The 20,711-nt window shown below is 36.0% G+C and overlaps 1 non-coding gene across 1 annotated transcript; it reads right to left on the bottom strand.

Annotated features, from left to right (window-relative positions):
• Positions 1–9,094: 9,094 nt before the first annotated feature.
• LOC128106849 (U1 spliceosomal RNA) lies at positions 9,095–9,259 on the bottom strand. The gene has a single exon (XR_008216889.1). It is a non-coding gene; the product is annotated as a U1 spliceosomal RNA (small nuclear RNA).
• Between the last annotated feature and the right edge of the window lie 11,452 nt (positions 9,260–20,711).

Raw genomic sequence — 20,711 nt, 5'->3', positions numbered from 1 at the left:
CTATTACTGTGAAGAGACACCATGACTAGAGCAACTCTTATAAAAGAGACTCTTATAAGAGAAAATTCGTATAAAAGAAAATTTAATTAAGGGCTTGCTTACTCTTTCAGAGGGTAGTCCATTATTATCATGGTGGGAAGCATGGTGGAAAACATAACACTGAGCAGTAGCTAATAGCTACATCCTGACCCACAAGTAGACAAGATGGTAGAAAAAGCCAGGCACCGGGCTTGGTGTCAAAGCCCCACCCCAGAAATACATCTCCTCCAATAAGAACAAGAACGCACCTACACCAACAAGGACATACCTCCTAATCTTTTCCAAATAGTCTACAAACTGATAACCAAGCATGCAAATATATAGGCCTATGGGGGCCAGTACTCATTTAAACTTCATAAGAATGTAAGTCTATTGTAAAATTATTTTACTAGAAAATTATTCTGAATGTTTGGAAACTTTAAAAGGTTTTGGCTTGTGTAAAAACATCCCCTTAATTTTTGTGTCCAATCACTTAGATCTTTGTTTTTCCATTTGTGTAGACTCATACATGCCAGGCCTTCCCAACTCTGTGCACTTGCTACTGCTAAGCTGAAATATTTGATATTATCTATTGTTTATTTAAGAACTACATATGGAATAACAAGAGTTGTAGTTGCTGAAGGTACCACCTGACAATCTTGAAAACCTGGGTTCAATTCCTAGAATCATGGAATAGGACCCACATAGAGGAAGGAGAGAACCACTAAGAAAGTTGTCCTATAATCTCCATGTGTGCTGTGATAGGTTTCCCCAGAAAAATGGAAATAACATATACTGAATTTTAAGGCAATTATGAGTGTGTTTTTAGTGCTGTGAAGCTTTATCTTATTTATCTTGTATGAAAATGGAAATGTCTGTGATTTTCCTTTATTATTATATGTACTCTTCTAGTTTTTCAAAATTTTTACGTTAGTTATGCTATGGGATATCATTCTGTATGCTGTGAATATGTATTGCTCTGATTGGTTGATAAATAAATTGCTGATTGGCCAGTAGCCAGGCAGAAAGTAGGGCGAGAGATAAGGAGAATTCTGGGAAGAGGACGAACAGAATCAGGAGTCACCAGCCAGACACAGAAGAGCAAGATGACAAGGCATAACTGAGAAAAGGTACCAAGCCATGTGGCTAAACATAGATAAGAATTTTGGGTTAATTTAAGTGTAAGAGCTAGTCAGTAATAAGTCTGAGCAAATGGCTGAGCAGTTATAATTAATAAAAGTCTCTGTGGGTTTACTTGGGGGATGCAAGTGGGAGAGATTTGTCCCGATCACCAGCTAGCTGGGACACAAGAAAACTTCCAACTACATGGTTATTTGATGGATATTCTTGGTTGTTAGCTTGAAGCAAGACAGAGACATACCTAGGTGTGTCACATAAGAGATACACCTCTCAGAGTATCTGTTTATAGTTTATAGAAAGAATTCACTGAAGGAGAATTACTTTCCCTTTGAATGGAAACTTTCATGGTAGCAAAACTAGAAAGTGGTACCAGCAAAAACCAAACAGTATTGTCTGCTTGCCTTACTTTCACCAATGTCAAACTGCAGCTTCTCCAGCCTTCTGACATAGGCTGGATGTTGGTGACTGCCCATGACTCTTTCAGATTTTCAGCATTGTGCTAGGATTGTGAAGCATCAGCTTCATGTCCTGAGCAGCCACTGGGTTCTTAACTTTTCCAGTGTGTAGATAGTTATTGTTGAAGAATGCAGACCTTACTGCATGAACTGATTCAACACATCCCCTTTTATTGTTTATACAAATTCCTTAAGTTCTGTTACTCTACAGAATCCTTGTTAATGCAGATAATATACTTGATTCCTCCTATTATTTTGTGGAAAGAATTCCATTTGTTTGGAACAGTCCTTTCTTGTATTAGCACTTTCTATGATAGCAGTTCTCACAGATATTTATATTATGATTCATAATCGCAAAATTACAGTTATGAAGTAGCAATGAAAATAATTCTATGGTTGAGTGTCACCACAGCATTTGGAACTGTAGTAAAGGGTCCCAGCATTAGGAAGGTTGAGAAACACTGCCCTACTTCATGAGAAAGTGTGATGCCTCACTAACCTTTAAAAGGTTAAAGAGAATGTACATGACATAAGGTAGAGGAGGAAAACATGAATGCGGCCCCTTCTGTTTGCTAGAGATGAGAATATACAATGATTCTCACGATTAATTTGTGTGCAAATATATTTTGCTGATTCCATTATCTTCAGTTTGATGAATTCTTTTTGTTAATATTAACCTTTCTTATTTTTCATGTTTTCCTAGGAAGTCTAGAAAACAATGTGTTTGAACCAGTCTTTTTTTTTTCTTAACCCCAATACCTAAACCATCAAGTTGAACTCTATGCATATTGTTCAGCATGTGAGACAAGCTTTTGGAAAATATTTAGGTTTATTTCATTGACATTTCCAGTAAATAAAACATTTCACTCACAATTTTCATGCAGGAAGGGGTGGGTTTTTTCTTACCTATCATTTTATTATCTTGTATACTTCATTTCTCTTTTAAAAAAATTCTTTATTTTTATTGCAGATGCATTGATGTTTTGCCTGCATGTATGTCTATATGAGAGTATTGCATCTCCTGAAAACAGAGTTACAGACAGTTGTGAGCTGTCATGTATGTGCTGGGAATTGAACCCAAGTCCTGTTGAAGAGCAGCCAGTGCTCTTAACAATCGAGCCATCTCTCAGCCTGCACTTTGTTTCTTAATTTCTTGGTAATGCTGTGTTATTAATGTTTAGGAAAATGATTTACAAGAGCCTTGACAAGGCAGCTTCATGGGTGGCCTGGGATATCCATGCATGTTCTATTAAAGGGGGGGAGATTGAGTTCACTGAGTGGTTCTCTCTATTGGAAAAGGAATGTAATCAACTGCTGTGTAGATGCACCTCTTTGCTGTACTTGTACCAATGGTCCTGTGTCCCACAAGTGAAATTTCAAATGTCAGGAATGCAAGGCACTAATCAGATGGCTGCTTGGTGAGCAGCTCAACCTTGCTAATTTTGAAGTGGAAGATTAATCTCACAGTCGTTTGTTAGTGATGACAAAATTACATGGCGAATTTCTATGACTTACATGTATTTTAAATATTTTAAAATTTGTCTATAAAACAAAGAGTTTTGAAATTACATACTAAAATTTTGGTTACTACCATATCATATTCATGTTACATTTAGTTAAATAATACACCTCACTATGCCAGAAATAGTTGCTTCATAGTATTTAGGAACAATTCTGTTGAAAATAACCTAAAAGCAGAGAAAACGGCTTCTTCTTCTTCTTCTTCTTTTTTTTTTTTTAAAAAGTCAGACTTACTTTTATTAAGACCACATGGCATTTGGGTCTGTGGTTTGGGATTGTGAAACATGAGAATGGATTATACTATCTGAAGCAAAATTACGGGGGTCTGGCAGAAACCAATTTGTTTCAAACAACATATGGTCATTCAAAACAGATCTTTGTCTTGATGCATGCAACTGTGATTCACAGCTCTTTGCAACCCTAGACTTTCTAGATGGCTAAAAGTCTGTGACTCTCCTAAGGAACCATCCTTGTTCCCCCACATCAAAAGAATTTAGTTTCTTCTACAGCAGAACTCTGGAGAGCATATGGCCTCGCACAGATGTGCGCATGTGTAATGTGTTCTGGTCCCAGAGTTCACACAATGTCATGTGGCTCACATCTAACTTGAAATCCATTCAAATTTCACTCCACATGTTTTTGAGTTCAGACAATGGAGATTTGAATTGTTTCTCAACTGCTTGGTTTTTACTCGCTCTGCGGAAAATATTCTGTGAGGCCCCTGGTAAAGGTCACAAAAGTTTTGTGCGATATGAAGTCTTGAGTCTTCTTTTTTTCTGCCTGTTTTTCAGCTTTGACTTGAGGGTATGATGAAGAGAAGGGTCTTTCAACACTTGCGATCCCCAGCTAACCAAAACCCCACTTTGCTTCTAGAATAGCAGGAGCTACAAAAATCTAATTTTACTTCACAAAATGTTTTCAAACCTTCAACTTATTTATTTCATTGTGATTCTATCTTAATATAACTCAAACTATACCTTATTGGAAGGCATTTATTGGAAGAATAGGGATAAATAAGATCAAAATTCATTGTATGAAATTCTCAAAAAAACTAAATCAATAATGCACAAAGGATACAGTGTATAGAATATAATGGTCAAGTATAAAAGACGAAATATAACAAACAGTACATTTATACGTGAAACCATGTCATGACTTGCATTGTGCCTTTTTGCCTATAATAATTTGTTAAATATTAATATTTTCAATAATTCTACAGAGCAGCCTCTATCATAAACACTAACTTTAGATATGAAGAATTTAAGGCTTAGAGATATTAACTTGTCTAAGCTCTAATTGTGAGTGAATTTGACATGTAGGGCTCCATGTCAAACAAGAATTCTCTAAGGTAAGACCTCATAACCACGAAGTTAACATCTAGTAAAGCAGTTAGCCATCAGTAACCAAGACGGCCAGTTTTCAAGTCAAGGCCATGGGATAGATTTAAAATTATGTCACTTTTCTGCTTTTCAGTTACTTTCTTCCTCATAACATTGTGTAATTTCTGGAGAATGACTAAACTTTTATTAGTTTTCCTCAGTTATTAAAGTTGGCTGAACATTAGAAATTTCTGAACATTGGCTTGAGACTACATGCACGATATTAAATTATCAAGTAATATAAGATATTAAACTCCTAAAAGTAGCAAATATTGATTTCTTTCAAAGAAGTTTTCTCAGAATTATAATTTAACAATAGTAATCTTCTACTGACTTGGCACAAAGCAATTATTTCTGAAATACTGAAATTTGTACAGTATTAAAACACATATCTTTTCTTTTAATTCCACTTCTGTAAGATTTTGATTACATAAGAATTAATTCATTTATGAGAAATAACTTGTTAAAATCATACCAGCTGATATTATACAATTGTTTTGATACTATAATTTTATGGTTTCTAAGTTTCTTCTATATTTTTGCTTAAGGGTTCTACTCTCCCACAATTACAGCATGTCTTTGATAAATCATTTCACATTTAAAGCAGAAAATCAGTCAATCTTCATTTTTTTCCCAACATGTAAGGATGCTACTCTAAAGCATAGAAGTCCTGGTCCACGAGGACATAAAGATAAGAGCCACAGCATAGCTTTTCTGTTTGTTTGTTTGTTTTTTAAACTTTTTTTTTATCAGAGTTGTTGCCAGAGACACATTCAGGAAAGAGAAACAAAATCTTTTCATTTTAATCAATGGCTATTAAAATATTTACAAGAGAAATGAAACTTTTTGCAGCTGTATAACTAAAAATATATAACAACATTAATGAAATTTATTTTACATTCATTAACAAAGGAAACGATATTTTAGTTCTTGCTGATTAAGGATGCTGTTGCTATAACCTAATTTTGGAAGAAATTAGATTCAGTAGTGTTTAAAATGATAAATACATATTTAGAAAACCTAATATCACAGATAAAAACATTGCTGTTTTTTTCTAAGCAATTTGATGTAATTGTCCGTGGAAATCATTGCAGTCTGATAACAAGGAATAAGATACACTTGCTCTGCCTGCCTACACCAACTCCATCAGAACCTTCACAGTCCACAGCTGCTGTGGGTGTTGACTCCTGCCTCCTTCCATGACCCTCCTCTAGACTCTGAGTAACGGCTATTAAAAGTTTTCAATAGAAATATTATATAACATCAACAGGAAAACTTTGGCTCTTTCTTCATCACTGTGTGAATACTTTTAGCTTCGGGTGCTAATTCATCCCTGATGTAAGTCCTCACACTCTGACTTTTCAAAGAGTAAACATGATTTGTCTGGAAGGTAGAAGACAAAAGTGTAGTCAGAAGGGTATTTCCTCATTACAAATAATGGAAACTTGATAAGAAAAGCATTGGCACCATATATCTTCTTTCTCTCTTTTCTTAGAAGTATCTGCTTATGCACAAGCTTCACTTCTATGTTTGAGCAACGTTTTATATATATATATATATATATATATATATATATATATATATACATGTATATGTATATTTATACATGCATATTTTATTTCCTGAAACTGTTACTTAGTGATTAAGTAGTCTTATATGACCTTCTGAATCCAATGGTAAGGATAGCACCATTAGAATAAAATAAGAATCTTAATTAAGTCCCTAAAGATTTAGATACTCTTAAATTTAGGTTTCTTACATCTACAAAGTGAACTTTTCTATCCTATTACTAAGATGTGTAATTCTTTTGTAATTTTAGCATGGAGAATATGTTCTTCTGTTGTTTTCTTTAAAATTTAATGCTCCATAAAAATTGTTCAATACATGAATGAAACACAGCTGAAACTGGGTACCCGTGAACTACCTTCTGTTGCAGTAGAGATTTATATACGGCTTCAGTGATGCTGATACCAGGGAACCACAGGACCTCAGTGATGCATAATGAGGTAGCGGTAAATAGTGTGGATTTAGGTTCTGCGTTGGTTAGAAAAAGGACTCAAATTGTTATTGCTGAGGCACACTCATGGGATGGAGTCAACTTCATCTCAGCCACAAGCAGACTTTGCTCATCTTGGCTTGAGCCTGCCATATCAGGGGTTCAACTTACACAACTGGGTATTCCAGGCTCCACTATAATAACAGAAGGAGCATGAGAAATAAAATAGAATTACCTTGGTTTCTGCCCAGAACATTTGTGGTGTTATTCCATAAGCAAAAACAATCAGCTTTAGTGCTTGAGTCAGTAGGGACAGTTGTGACCCTATGTTTAAAATTAAGGCCATTCGTGCACCCGGTTTATTTTACTGGTCTGCAGTTCAGCTCCAACTCTCCATAATGTATTTCCTAATGGGTGTTTTCATTGTCATTGTCATACTAATGACCTGAGCAAGATGGCATTTCTGGTTTGAAGAAAAATATTAATCAAATTCTAAATATGTCATCTGAGCACATGACATTCTCATAAGCTCTTAATTTTCTTAGGAGGGAGGTTCCCTCTTACGATACCCAAGAGTCATGCAGGCTTCTGAAGAGTACTGGCAAGGGCCTAAACATCTTATGATAAGGACATTTATTTGTTTTTGTGTATTAGGTTCAGAATTAAATTGTATCTATATGCATGTATATAATTTATTTTGATAAATTCCAGCCTCCTTTTCCTCCTCTCCATCTCCTCCCATATTCACCAACACCATTCCCTTCTAATTTAATTTGTTCTTTTAAAATATCCCATGAAGTCCTCTTAGGTCTGCTAGAATGTTTGTGGGTATCAGACTATCAACTGGAACATGTACAGGCTCTCAGGAGCTGCATCCTTGAAGAAAACTATCTAGAATATATTTGATTCAATTAAACCTAAAATATATAAATCATGTATATGCCAGTAATATGGACGTGTTATCCAGATGTTTGATATTAATGTATAAAGAATATGCCATAACTTAGTAATCTTTCTAATTAAAAATGCCTTTGTTTCAAGTGAGTTTATTCACAATCCATACTCTAACAAGTAGAGCTATGTAACATGAACCTTAGATGGTCTTATTAATAGAAAAACCTTGGGGCCAGATATTAGGGTGATTCTGAAAGATCAAAGAAGCAGAACAAGTTATAGCCAGCCTCACCTCAACAACTCCTCATCAGATCCTGTTTCCTCAGACTGGAAGCCTCTGGTTCCTCATCCTAATGGATCCCAGCTGAACTACTGCTAAAAGCCTAAAAGCTTAAAAGTCTCTAGTTCCTGGTCCTCACACCTTATATACCTTTCTGCTTCCTGCTATCACTTCCTGGGATTAAAGGCATGTGTCTTTCCCAAGCAAGACATGAGATTGCATGTCCTGGATTAAAGGTGTGTGCCACCACACCTGCCTCTGTTTCCAGTGTGGCTTTGAAGTCACAGAGATCTAGATGGATCTCGCGCTCCCAAGTGATAGGATTAAAGGTGTGTGTGCCACCATTTTCTGGCTTCTATATCTATCTAGTGGCTGTTCTGTTCTCTGACCCCAGTTAAATTCATTAGGGTGCACAATATATTGGGGGACACAGTATCACCATGGAGCTATATTAAGGCACAAGACTTTGCATTTCTAAACAATCTTAGTTAATCCTAATATTCCTGTCTACAGTGTCTCACTTTGTTTAGATACAGTTTTTACTGGTGCTGTCCTTGGAACCATGAGTTTCAACCTTGAGACTGGTTATAGCAATAGCACACTGTGTGGAGAACCTAAAGGTGATGAGAGAAAAACACAGGCATATTTAGAAGGGAAGAATAAAACACTATTCATGATTGCTTGATTGAGTAAAATTGGAGAAGGATTACTGCCATATATTTATGCCTGCAAGAGAATGCACATGGAAAATTTACTTCCCCAAAGGGGAGGAGAGTAGTTGGGAAGAATCAGTGAAAGCTATAGTGTTTCAGAGATACTTTGTTTGACACAAGGAAATTGACACTTCATTCAAGACAATAGCTTGAAGTTATTACCCAAATCTAATTCTCAATGGAGTCAGTCTTTCCAATAAGCTTATTGTTATGCTATAAGCAGTAGTTTGGCAGAGATACATTCCTAAACTCATTCATCTGATGATCAATACACCCTTTGGTGTTCCTGATTGGACCTAGCAGGTAGTTCTTCTCATTCCTGCATGCTTTCATTTTTAGAACAGCCTCTTAATTGGTGAATCTGTCTGACCGTGAATACATTGCTCAAATGGGACCACACCTCTTTGGCTGAGTCCTACCAATCTGTCCCCTGATAGGTACTGCTGTTCTGGCATGCAAGCTCTATTCTCTAGCATAGGTGTAGAGTTATCACAGTTTTAAAGGAAGCTTATTATAGAAATTATATAGAGACCTAGGAGAATCCTTTTGGTTCTTGACTTTAAATTTGCTTAAAGCTATGTTTATCTTAGAGTATAGCTACCTAATCAAAAAGCTTCATTTTATAGTCTAATTCATTTCAGTGCAAGTTTTTATTTCTTGAAAACAAAAATTCTTGTATAGCTTACCTTTTGTATTGTAAGAGGAAAGCATGATTATAGTACTCTACTACCACAAATTATGTAATTAAGTTTCCTCCACTTTAGTGGAAATCACAAGGTCAGCACATCTGAAGGGTAGTGGATGAGCTTCATCCTGGGAAAACCAGATTCTTAGTCATAGGATCTCCCCAGCCAGGTAAGTATAACTTGGCTTTTTAGAAAAATATAGTTATTAGTCTACAGGTTCAGTTGACTAAATTCTCAGACACCTGAGAACAATCACGGTATGTAACCATGTGACTCATTCTAGATGTTGGCACAGCTGCAAGTAGCATAGACAGCATGTAACAACAACAACAAACAAACAAACAAAAAATGAAAACAAAACAAAACAAAAAAGCACAGAATTTTGTGTTGAGTAGGGGCTGATGTTAAATACACATCTTTGAGAACTTCTTACCTGTTTCGACCAAATTCACTCTTTCCCCAATTCCTCCCAGTTCAACTACCTCTTCTCTCCCCATCCAGCTTATGTCTTACTCAGCATGACACAAGTTGATGTCTTTACCCATCAAGTCAGATTGGTGATGCCCATATAGTCATAAACATATGGCATCTCACTAGCGAATGATCCACAAGGATAATTCTAGAAGAAGGGAATATGGGGTAGGGGAACTTTAAAACCCAGAGCAATAATAAATCAGAGTTATTATACATGTAAACACAGAAGTAGACATGAGAACAGTTACAAGTCCCGAGCGACCTCAAGCCACACCATATCTCAGCAAGGAGAAGGGAGGTGGGCAGTAAGTCCCACCCCTAGCAGAAGACTTACAAGAAACAGAAAGCTGCAAAGAGAGGGAGAGTCCATTGTCAGATGTATTGTTTATGTAGGGGATAAGCACAAACTTTACTCTGTTTCCTGGTAGAATTTATTTTGGTAACATGCTGAAGGCAGATATTCCACAGCATATAGCAAGTTATATATTAATATGTATTTATTTATTTGTGTGTAAGAGAGAAGGAAAGAGGAGAGAGAGAAAAGAGGGAGGGAGGGAGGGGGAGAGAGAGAGAGAGTGAGAGAGACAGACAGACAGAGAGACAGAGAGAGAGAGAGACAGAGAAATTTGCATAGAAAGTCAGAGGGTAAGTCCTTGGTGAAGTCAATTCTCACTTCTACCATGTTCATTCAGGGGGTGAAATTCAGGGCGCCAGGATGAAGACAAGGACACTTACCTTCTCAGCCATCAGAACACTGATAGGAAGATACACTAAAAGATGAAGAATGAAAGAATGAAGAATGAAAACTCAAGGAGAGTAAAACTGGAAAAGAGCAAGGCACCACTGTCTCTAGCCCATCAGCCATTATCCATTAGTTTGCCATGCAGCCTGAGAAACAATGATATACAAAATGACTGAAGAAATATGGAGGCTATGAATTTGAGAGGGATCCAGGCGATAGCAGGGTGTGCACCAAAGGGTTGGAGGGAGAAAAGGAAAGGGGGAAGATGATGCAATTATATTTTAATTTCAAAAAATAAAAACTAAAAACCAGAGAGAATGTTTGGGGAAATAAGTAGATTCATAGGGACTTGCATAAAATGTAAAAGGCGAGTCTAGCCAAATAATAACAGGTTTAGAATGCCAACAATGGTCCCTTCTCCCTGGAAACAGAAATATTAAAATTTTTAAATCTTTCTTACTGTTAAGTCAAGCTGTGTATTTTAAACAAAAACTCATGCTATTTTTGAGGCTGCTTAAGAAACTGTTAGCATTTGATCAGCATGAGTGTGCTCTCCTTTCAAATGCCAAAGTCGGAACACAGCCTAAAACAGTTGCAAACCTCAAAAGGCTGAAATGATCCAAAGGACCTTGCAGGAAGACTGTCTTTTCTCAGTGCTTTACAACTACTTTTCAGAGCAAGTAGCTGCTTATCTGTGAGCGTGAATGCCCAGCTAAATGCCAGTGTGTTCCTAATTCCACACAGATGTACTGGGTGATTTGCATTTGAAAATGGTCTGACAGACAAATACATTAAATATTCATTTCTTCATCTTGAGAATAGCTGTTGTTTTTTAGACTAATATTGCTTAAAAAATTATCTCTTGCCTTATCCAGCACAAAGTCTACATTTGAATGCATTCACTTAAATATCTAACAATAAATTAATCTTGACTAATCACAAAGAAGAGCTTTCTACACCCTCTGTCAGAGTTAGTGCTTGATGAGGTTATGCCCCTGAGCCCACCAAAGTAGAAATGCAGGCAAACGTGCTCACTTATTCAACTCATCAATGTGAAATAATTCTTAGATAATATTATGTTTGTTGCTCTATTACCCTCAACTTCTCCCATTAGAATCTTGTAAGCAAATTTTAGTGATGCCTGGGTAGTCATTTTCCTGTTGTTTTATGATTCTCAGCTTGCCTATTTATTCATGCACCCACCAATTTATTCCATAAATTACTGAGCCTTGGTTATGGATCAAGCATTTTGCCAGACACTCAGGGTCGGCAAAGCCAAATAATTCCATTTCAGCTCTCAGAGCCTACAGATAAGGACAGTAAAGTTTCATGGGAACATCTATAGCATGAGATTATAAGAGTATGGAGACAAATGAGTCACTGTAACCATATGAGAGTCCATAAGGCTAGGAAAAGAAGATGCCCATTACACTTTCCTTTGAGACATTAGCCAGATGGATTGGATGTTACAAATAAATACATACAGATTACATCTGAGATCACAGGTAGTCTACCATATAGTTACAGGGAAGCCAAAAACTTCACATAAAGCTCAAAGGACATACTATAACAAATGAACAAGTTAGGTTTGAAAGCCAACCTGGGAACCCTTACATTACAGGGTAGAAAGTGAGCAACTAGGAATACTGTTTTCAAGCATACGGAGATTATGACATAGAATGATACGTGCTGTTGATATTAGAATCAGAGAGAATAAACTTTAGAAATGTCTTAACAAGAGACATAGGGGTTATATTAGAATTGTTCGACTAGTGATGTAAGGGAGAAGATAGATAAGAATATTGTGGAAAAGGAACCAATATTTCCTGGAGTTGGAATGTAAACCAGAGTGCTGTGGGATGGTCTGTAAGCTGTGAATGTGTTGCTCTGATTGGTTGATAAATAAAATGCTAATTGGCCAGTAGCCAGGCAGGAAGCATAGGTGGGGTAAGCAGATAAGAATTCTTGGAACAGGAAGGCTGAGTAGGAAGACATGAGCCCGCCGTCCAGGGAGCAGCATGTAACGGCACACAGGTAAAGCCATGGAACACGTGGCAACATATAGATTAACAGAAATGGGCTGAGTTTAAATGTAAGAGCTAGTCAGTGGTAGGCCTGAGCTAACAGTTGAGCAGTTCATAATTAAAATATAAGCCTCAGTGTGTTTACTTGGGTCGTGGACAGAACACACAAAACATTCAGCTACACCAGAGTATCAAAGCTGGGGCAGACAATGGTCAATGATATGACATTGATAATATGCATTTAGGTAGATAGACATTGTAAAGCAATTAATATAAACAAAATTAACATCAAAATATATCAGAATATAAGATCTGATAAGCAAAAACTAGAAAGTGTTGACTTTTTTGATAAAAAACGTAATAGATTAGAAAGAAAGATGCAATCTGCTCCAGCAGATCCCTGTCCTGATGATGCCAGCTATCAGAAGTTGAAACAATGAGCAATGAGGAAAACATGAAAATGAGTGAACTTGTAAGAAATCGTCACGCTCTAGCATCAGGGGTCTACCTTGAACCATTGGTTCTCAAATATCATCTTTGAAAATTACAGATTTACATGCTACTTTATATGAATTAAATACAACAGATGTAGAACTACTTCGTTTTGGGGAGATGGAGGAAATGATGTACAAAATATGTCAAATTCCTTTCAGCTTAGCCTCTAATCAGGAATTTAGTGTGACTTTCAAAATGAGATCCGAACGGCTTTTCCCAATGAGCAGGTTTTTCCATCATCCCCTGGCACTGAAGAGTGAGACATTACTGAGGCAGAGTTATAGGGTACTGGAAAGATCCTTTAGAGAAAATCATCAGAAGGATGTGTTTTGAAAGGAAGCAATATTTCTTACAAATACACCAAACAATTGTTTTGACTTCAAACCATAAAGAAGAGATGCATAAAGTAATAGTAAATAAGTCCTTATATAATGACTAAAGATACATACCAACAAGGAAATAAGATGATTCATAAAATGATAATTATGCATATAGAGACAATAAAAAAGTCAAAACTGTAGATAATTGAAGGGTAATGACACACCTTGATTAGAGCATATTCAAATATTTTCAATGAAATTTTAGTACCAGTGAGTTATAGAAAGTCAATAATGTCCAAGAAATCAATTTGAGTAATATTGGGCACACAATTAAATACATTTAAAAAATATATAGACTAAACCAGTATCATTATAGTAGGTGAAGAAAATAGATCATAAGTCAGTGAAGATTAAAATTTCTTGCTGTTGTTTTTAAATTTAGCACTGATATTTTTAAAAGATAAGTTTGCATAAAAAACAATTTTCACTCCTTAGACAATCAATATTACCCTAGAAAGAACAGAATGTACAAATGTAGAGGAAAATTCTTTCCAGTAATCAAAAGCATGGAATATAGATCTATATCTCCCAGTGATGGTGAATCTGAAAATCAGGTCAGTTCACTCATTATGTAAATTAAGCAGCTTGTAAATACTTAGTGCTACTTTTTTTCCCTCTAAAGTATCAAGGATCCACTAAAATAATGAGGAGTCATTTAGTGATAATCCCAGGGAAGAAATCCAGAGAAATTGGATACATACCTGGAGGCACTTTCTACTTGGAGTATTAGCTGATACCAGAAGAAACACACAGACTCTGAAAATGAAAGAAGTAAGTTTCAAAGTGTTCCATTCCATGTGGTCACAGGGTGTGGAAAGAGGTCAAAGGGAAGAGGTTGCTATGAAAAAACTTTATACTTCAAGAAACCAGCAAAATCATTCAAAAAGTTTCAGTACTAAGTTTTAGGGCAAATCAATCTTCATAGAAGAAGATGGGATTGCCCTAGGCCTGAATACTTAACTCAATTTCAAGTAGAAATTCTTGCACATTCTATAAAAACAATTGGAGTCATAAAAATATTTGCCATCATGAAGAAGATCCAAGAAAAGCAAGATAAATTAAAATAGGCCACTAGTTGGGTGTGGTGCCACTTGAAAGATGAGGCCTGAGGGCCAGGAGTTCAAAGTTACTTTAGTTTAACGGAAAACTCTGCTACCTGAGATCCTGTGCCAATATTCACACCCCTCCCCCTAAAAAAAGACTGCCAGAGCCTGAGATATCATATGATAAACTCTCTGTTATTCAAGAGCATAGAAATAAAGATAGAACATTCAGAGAAGTAACTGAACATTCAACAAACAGAATGGAAATTTTATTTAAAAGCATTTTTTTTGAAGAAACAGAAGATAAAACCAATAATCAATATGGAAGAAATAACAAGTCACTTATTTAAATAATGCAATGATAAAAGGAATTGCTCAAATGTGTATGTAATGTAAAAGAGAAAAAGGAGAAAGAGACAAAATGACTGTCTGAAGAGTTCAGAACTTTCCAACAAATGACTGATAAAATACTTACACATAATGCAACAGTGTTGGTGACAACCAAAGCTGAAGACCCATTTTATTTTTTTTAAAGGAGCACAAATATATATTATTTAATAACAATTCAACAAACACTCAACTTTCAGTATAAACTGTGCAAGCCAGAATTCCATGGGGTGACTGATTCATGACAAAAAAGAACAAAGCCAAATTAGTAAGAACAGATATTTTATTTTTAAACGAAATAGTAGTAGATCAGTCCAATATTCATTACACAAACAAAATGAAATTCTACTCCCAACACATAGTATATAAAAGTCATTTCTGTTCATTTTGTAGCTCTGAATATAAAAGACAAACAAACATATGCTTCCAAAATATTAACCAGGAGAATATTACTATGAAATTCTGTTCGACAGTGTGTTCTCAAAGACAAATTACATACTCCCAACATGTGGTGGCACAGAATAAACATTACCATTCTACAAGGGATAAAGACAGGGATAGTCAAGAGATCAAGAAAATGATTAATTAGCTGAAGTATATAAGTAAGTAAAGGACTTTATACAAGACAGTATTTTGAAGTGGAAAAAATTAATAGTAAGAAAGTAGGCAAAGGATTTGAAGTAAAAAATAACCTTATGGAAATTACTATGAACCATTAACTTTACTACTAACCATGAAAATAAAGTTAAAACTTTTAAATATTAAACTTTAGTTTTTATAAGAACAACCAGTTGCCATCTCTGAGGATGAGAAAAGTGCTCCAACTAGAAGACAGGAAAGAAACTTGGAACTGCTAATTTTTATTTATTGGCCTTGAAACTGATTACATAAGTTCTCACTAATAGACTCAGTCAGGCTTCAAACTCACAGAGATCCACCTGCCTTTGCCTCTTGAGTCCTGGCATTAAAGGTATACACCGTCCCACCTGACTATTACACAATTTCTTAATTGATGAACTCTACAAAGTTATGAATATTTATATGTTGATTTAATTCATAGATATTTATACTAAAATCACATTTGTTGGTTCTTATGAAGTACTTAAAACTTAAACTGGTGCTTAAAACAGTTTCCTTTTCTCTTGTCTACAGGATTTGGAATTTGCTGTATTTCTTATCCAGTATCTCTTGACCATGCCTGCATTTCCTGCTTTTAGAATGATAATGTTTATTCTGTGCCATTGTATGTTGGAAGTATGAAATGTGTTTTTTGATTTTACAGGGGACTGCAATTAAGGCATTGCCTTTAGTTTCTAAGAAGACTTTGAACATTATAAGACTGAGAATATAAAAGACTATAGGGACTTTTTAAGTTGAATTTAATGCATTTTGCCTTATACTACTAAGGCTACCAGTCCATGGAGGTCAAATATTGGAATATGATGTTTTGTATGAGAGTGGCCCCAAAGTACCCTCTATTTGGTTTTGTCACCAGTTGTTAGAACTGCTTCTGAAAGACTGGAGTAGCCGGGCGGTGGTGGCGCACGCCTTTAATCCCAGCACTTGGGAGGCAGAGCCAGGCGGATCTCTGTGAGTTCGAGGCCAGCCTGGGCTACCAAGTGAGTTCCAGGAAAGGCGCAAAGCTACACAGGGAAACCCTGTCTCGAAAAACCAAAAAAAAAAAAGAAAGAAAGAAAGAAAGACTGGAATAGGTGTGCCACGGGATGGGCTCACCATCCCCAGTGTGTTCTCTATTTCCTGCTTGTGAGGTGTGCCTCTCAGCTGCACCAACTGTTATTATGCTTTTGCTCAGCCACCTTGGACTCTAACCCTCTGAAACTGGAAGTCCAGCTCAACACTTCCTTTAATGAGCCGCATGGTCATCGTGCTTCATCACAGCAGCAGAGAAGTCACTAAGACAATGGCATATGCATCACTGTAGCATACCTTTACTCCAGTCAATAACCAAAAATGATTTTATGTTTGTCATACAATTCCTATTTCACCCTCTTACACTAATTTATTATAGTTTGGTCATTCACAACCATTTATTTGTCTGTACCGGAAAAAAAAGTCCCATCCCTTTAGCAGGCTTTGCTCCTGTGTACTCATTTTTACTATTCTATCTGGGTTTGTTTCTGAGAGCCTACATTTTTAATATCAGCATATTCTGGTATTAAATTATCTTCTACTTTTTCATGTATGTTGTCTTTATGAGACACATCATAATTTCTGATGCCTTCAGTCATTCATCAAAATCCAGAGACTCCATGAAGTCTATGCACACTGAGAGTCTGGATATCAATTTTTTAATTTCATTTTTATTTATTCTTCTTTCATATATTATAGCTCAACCACAGGGTCCCCTCCCTCCTTTGTTGCTATTGCTCCTCCCTCTCTCACCTTCCCCCTAGATCCACTTCTCCTCCATTTCCCTTCAGAAAAGAGCAGGTCTCCCATGGACATCAACCAAACTCAGTATGACCATTTATAGTAAGACTAGGTACATATCCTCATATCTAGGCTGGACAAGGCAATGAAGTAGGAGGAAAAGGGTCCCAAGAGCAGACAAAAGAGAGAGACACACCTATCCCACTGTTAGGAGTCCTATAAGAAAACCAAGCTACACAATCATAACATATACCCAGAGGACTTAGCACAGACCCATACAGGCTCTGCAATTGCTGCTTCCATCTCTGTGAGTCCTTATTAGCCCTGGTCAGTTGACTCTGTGGGTTTTATTCTCATGGTATCCTTGTGGGTCTTTCTTTAAGTGATGCTTCTCTATTTAAGATCACTGCATGTTAAAGGTTCTCTATTTAACATCTTTGTCTGTTTACTATGTGGCAATGAGATGTAGTCAGCCAGCTTCCTCCTCCTGCCACTATGCATGCCTCTTAACCATTATGACTCTACTTCTGAAACTATATGACAAAATAAAGCCCCTTTTCTCTTAAAAATAAAATAAAAACCCATCCTATATCACCCCTTGAATGTCTTGTTACCTAAATATTTCAATGCCAATGATTGTACTGATCTAGAATATTTAGTAGGTTGGTCATTTATTTATCTTTGGTGAAAAGGTCTGGCCCTGAGAATTCACAGATAAATAATTAAACCTTGTCTCATGCCTAATTGATATATTTTCTAGAATGATCTTAATCCTAACAGTTTGGCACACCTCTGACTGACATCTTCAGCATCTTGTGATAATCTTGGGAAGAAGATTATGCTTTCCCAACAGAGAGATCAACACTGGCCTTCCCTTTAATTTTTTTATTTTATATAAGAAGCTTTGCAGTCCTAGGATAGTGGATTGCCTTTCGTGTTCATGTCATTTGCCCTTACTCTCCACAGTTGTCATTTTAAAAAAGTCAAAAGGTCTTGCATTCAGGTTATGTAAAGTTTAGTATCTATGTACTCTTTAATATGATGTGAGCACTTACATGCAGCTCACATTGATCTGAATGCTAAATATATATATATGTATGTATACACACACATATATATATACTTATACACACACACACACACACACACACACACACACACATATATATATATATATATATATATATATATATATATATGTATGTATAAATATTCAAGGAATAAGCAAGGGTAAAGGAATAAGGAGGAAGTAAGAGTATACCTAATGGGGGAAGCCAGAACAAAAAATCAAATTGGATGACTTTAGGCATGTTGATGTACATGTCTATCATCCAAAGAAAGGCAACTGAGAATAATCCTTCATCTTACTTACTTTTCTTATGCTCTGATAGGACATTCTGAGAGCACAGCCAGTTAGGGAAGAAAAGGTTTGTTTTTGACCTAGTCCATCATTCCACAAAAGGCATGGTAGTGGGAGAGTGAGTCCTGCCTGGGAGAAAGAAAGTAGATTGATCTCATTTCATTCTTACACAGGAAACAGACAGAGAACAGGAAGTGGAGTCAGACCATAAGCTCAAAATCCACCCAAGGTGACATACTTCCTCCATCAAGGCTCCACCTTACAAAGATTCCATAACCTTGCCAAATAGCAACATCCCTAGAGATCAATGGAGGGAATTTCATATTGAGACCTCAACATAAAAAGAAGATTTTTTTAAAAATCACATTAAGGCCTGGTTGCTGTTGTAGCTTACAGTGACAGGGTTAAAGGAAGCAACACACTGGGTTGAGAATTTAGCTCAGTGGCAGAGTGCTTGCCTAGTAAGCACAAGGCCCTGGGTTTGGTCCTCAGCTCTGGAAAATTAAAAAAAAAAAAAAGCAACACAGAGTGTAGAATGTTTGAATTTAGATTCTTTTGCAGATCCCTTTTACAATTTTGCTCTAATACTTGCTACTTTGAGCAAGTTCCTCAGCCCCTTTCAATTACGTTCTTCATAGGTAAAAGTATAACACGTATAGTTAATGACATGATTGTTGTGGGCAGTAAATAAGCTTTGTATTCATGAATGTAAGAGTTCCTATCACATGAGGGACCCTCTGGCATTTTAATAATTCACTACAGAAATTGACATGAGGGAATTTACTATATAATTTATATAGCATTTCTCTAAAACTACTTATTTGATTGTGTGTTGAAGAGTCCACTATTGATTAACATTGTTGCATTAAATACACACACTTTTTTTCTAGACTATGAATGTGGGAGGTATCCTACAGGCACAATGTAAGTCACTCTTTAAAAATTTTTATGTTTGTTTTTTGAATGTGGAGAGATATTTGATTGCAAAAATCATGACTAACTCAGCACTGAATGCCACAAAGAAATTTGAAAAACAAATAATTCTATTAGCAATGTTTTTTTGTGTATACTTCGATTCTATGTCTAGCATTTAGTACTAGCAAAATTAGCACCCTAATTTGTATTCTAAAATTTGTATTCTTTATTAAAATCTCAATTTCTATTTAACATAAATAAAGGCAATCCAATTGTTTTAACAATATTTTATAAGCCAGGACTCCATATTTTTATAAAGAATATACCTCAGAGTTGACACTTGAATTTTAGCCTGTTTGAAGTTGTTTCTGGTTATAATTGTTCTGCAACTGCTTAGATCTACTTTAAAATGCAGTGCTCACACTCTGCACTTTAATGAGTCTGGTCCTGGCATGATTGCTAAAGAAAGTAGAAAAAAGTATTATACAGTTTTCCTGTGGGCCTTGGGAAGTGATTGGCCTTGATGTTTGAGGCATGTATTTAAATCAAACCAGCAAAAGTAGAATAAACTATTCGAAGCATGTTTTTGAACTGTCTACCAGTGCAGTACATAAATCACTTCAGGCCCATAGGCAGAGAACACAAAAGGATTTAACTTCAGACATAAAGGAAAACCATCTAAATACAGAGAAGAATTTTAATTAAATTTAGAGTGTACGTCAAAGCACTGAGTCAAAGCATTAACTTTGCTCTGGATGGATGCTGACTGCCTTCAAATTCACCATGTCTCAGAAGGGTAAAATCCAGAAATCCTCCGAGAGTCGTACATGCAAGACACAGGTTCAACTTCTATGAAAGACTGAATCTTTTTGCTTATTTAAATAGCTTTGGTAAGAACATTTGCAATTTCAGATTAGAAGATTTTCTTACATACTTTTGATAGTTCAACGGTAGTGGGGCATGGTGTGGTAAACCTGTAATTCCCTCACTCAGGGAGCTGCTTCAGTAGCATCAGAAGGTCAGATCAGCCTGAGTTACTTAGAAGGTTCCTTTGTAAATCTGTGAGGTAATGAGACTTGACCTCAAACATGAAAACAAAACTCAATAAAACTAAATGGAAAATAAGTAAGCAAATAATATTGATGGGTGTGGATGAGCATAGAAAAATAGTAAGAAAATAGATGAATAAAAGGAGGATCATTTCCATGGAAAATTTTCATTTTTTCCTGTTTACTTGAGTTTAGTCTTGTTATTAGATTCCAATGAAAATCTCAACTTAGATTAAGCACCATGTCATTATTTATTAATGTGAATGACGTATCAATAATAAAACTACTTACACAATACACTTAATCATTTGAATATACAATTTGGTAAATGCATACAGATGAAAATTTTCCTTGTCCTGGCGGCCACTG

This window comes from Peromyscus californicus, unplaced genomic scaffold (assembly GCF_007827085.1).
Source record: "Peromyscus californicus insignis strain IS unplaced genomic scaffold, ASM782708v3 Scaffold_9__1_contigs__length_137607984, whole genome shotgun sequence".
Lineage (NCBI taxonomy): Eukaryota > Metazoa > Chordata > Mammalia > Rodentia > Cricetidae > Peromyscus > Peromyscus californicus.
The sequence above is the reverse complement of the archived record's forward strand: the minus strand, read 5'-3'. Positions and strand labels throughout refer to the sequence as shown.